This window comes from Vicia villosa, linkage group LG5 (genome assembly GCF_029867415.1).
Source record: "Vicia villosa cultivar HV-30 ecotype Madison, WI linkage group LG5, Vvil1.0, whole genome shotgun sequence".
In the NCBI taxonomy this organism is placed as follows: Eukaryota; Viridiplantae; Streptophyta; class Magnoliopsida; order Fabales; family Fabaceae; genus Vicia; species Vicia villosa.
Window position 1 is genome coordinate 118799859 of NC_081184.1, and position 2697 is coordinate 118802555.

Below are 2697 nucleotides of genomic sequence, written 5' to 3' on the forward strand. Positions count from 1 at the left end.
GGTTTAGCATGATACAAACACGTCAAAATAATTGATGGTCTCCTGCATATAGTAAACAATGGAAAGCTTTCCTCACAATGGTTAAGGCTAAGCCGATCCAACAAACAATGTACCATAAAGAACTTCTGACAGTATTTACTAACACCTTAAGTTTCATTGCACACATTAAGAGTTTGAGTTCAAAAATTCATACCTGCTTTGTTACTTATTGAAAAAGAAAGTGAAACTGAAAAATTTTGAACATTCACTTACTACCACTTTCATACATGTTGCTTCATTGTTGATACTTCGCTTGAGGTTCTCGCTTTGTTATGGGACTACTTACTCTGACTGGGAGTACATAACAGACATAAAAGCATAAAATTGAGAAAAAAAAATGCAAAGAGTAAATCCACCCCCAAACTTAAACTAAACATTGACCTCAATGTTTCGTAACAAGCCCGAGATGGTTGACTCACAGAGGGTATTGCAATATCACTTGCCTCTTCCTAGCTTTCACCAGAAAGGTTCCCTTATTATTTCCTGAAATAAAATAGACAAAAATAAAACATTAGAAGTGTGGGTTACCTCCCACAAAGTGCTTCGTTTAACGTCGCATGGCTCGACGGTCCATTACCCCTTGTTTTATGGAGGGTATTTCCTTTTCCAACACTTGCTACTCTGTACTTCCATAACCACAAACTCATGAAGATGAAAAGCATGGATAGCTTTTCTCTTCCCTTTACCTTCCCCATTCTTCTCACTCTCCTTAGCCTTCTTAGGGCTTTTGACATCTTCATAATTTGGTTCCATTGGAGAAGATATGTTAGAGACTTTTTCTTGGAGGTTTTTGAGATTTTTGTCTTCTTGTTCACCTTCCGGCATACTAGTTGAATTTTTCTCATTTACCCCTGACCTATGTTTCTTGACTCCTAACATCTTCAAGGTTACTTCTTCATCAAATGATTTTAGCGTTAGCGTCCCCTTTTCAATGTCAAAATTACAGCGTCCTGTCGACAAAAAGGGTCTCCCAAGAAGGATCGGAGTTTCTTCATCTTCCGGAATGTCCATGATGTGGAAGTCAACAGGGAAAACAAACTTATCAACTTCTACTAGTACATCTTCCGCTACTCCATAAGATTTCTTAATAGTGTGATCGGCGAACCGTAATTGCGACTTACTTTCACTAATCTTGTCTAATTCAAGCCTTTTGAAAATGGATAACGGCATTAGACTCACACTAGAGCCAGAATCGAGAAGTACCTTTTTAAATGATATATTCTTGATAGTGCATGGTATCGCCACCGCCCCAGGGTCTCTTCTCTTAATTGGGATTTTTCTTGCTGCAGCGACTATACTACATTTTTCGATTGCCATTTTTGGTTCTCCCTCTAGTGATCTTTTTTTCGCCGATACCTCCTTCATAAATTTCTTATACACAGGTACGTGTTCCAGTGCTTCAAAGAAAGGTAAATTCACTTCTAACTTTTTGAACAAGGACGTAAATTTCCGAACGTCTTTCTCTTTTGAATCCTTCTTTGTTACTCGCAAAGGGAGGGGTGGTTTAATCACCTGTTCAACATCTTTCTTATTTTTTTCTTCAACTGGTTTCATTGGTAGTATTATAACTTCTGGCTCTTTTCGGTCCTCTCTTATTTCCAGATCTACCTCCATCGCCATAGGGTCACCTATCTCTTCTTTCTCTTTTTCCGATTCTGAACCCCTTTGACTCCTTGTTGTAACAGCATTAATTTTCTCCTGGTCTTGCGGTTTTTTTCCGGTTGAGTTTGGTAAGGCTCCTTGTGCCTGTAGAGTAAGTTGATGTGTTATTTGCCCCACTTGAGTTTGCAGGTTTTTAATTGCCGCTTCCTGGTTCTTCTGATTTATTACTGATGTTTGAATGAACTGATTCACTGTCTCCTCTAACTTGGATTGTCCTCCTTGCTGTTGTTGTGGTGGTTGAGTGTATGGTTGGAATGCTTGTTGTTGATACCCTTGATTCGGTGGTCTTTGTTGGTACCCTTGGTTGTTGTATCTTGGTGGATAACCTTGTTGGTATGGCTGATTCTGATATTGATTCTGCCTTTGTCCTTGGTTATTATTCATGTAATTCACTTCTTCTTCTTGCACTGGTGGACAGAATCCTGTTTGATGATCTCCCTTGCACAATTCGCACCTAGCAACTTGATATGAATTAGATACCCGGTTCAGCTCTTTGATTTGTTGTGGTAGTTTAGACATTTGTTGTGTCAAAAGTTCCACTTGTGAAGTTAGCAATTTGTTCTGAGCAAGTAGAGCATCACTGTTGTTCAACTCTAACATTCCGGGTTTCTTATCTCTTACCGTTCGAACATGATTGCCTTGACGATCATTTAGAGCCATTCGCTCTATTATCTGAGTAGCTTCTTCAGGTGTTTTGGACATGAGAGAACCACCAGCTGTGGCGTCCAAAAGTGTCTTGTTTGTAGCTGTGAGACCGTTACGGAACATATGGATTTGGTCAATGTCTGAAAAACCGTGTCCTTTGCACTTTCTCAACATAGCTTTATACCTTTCCCATGCTTCATTCAAAGATTCATTACTACCTTGAGAAAATACTGCTATTGCTGTTTTTGCTTCGAAGAATCGGTTTTGAGAGTAAAACCTTTCCAGAAATTTTTCTTCCAATGTGTTCCAATTTGTCATCACTACCTCGGGTTGATCCAGATACCAATCCTT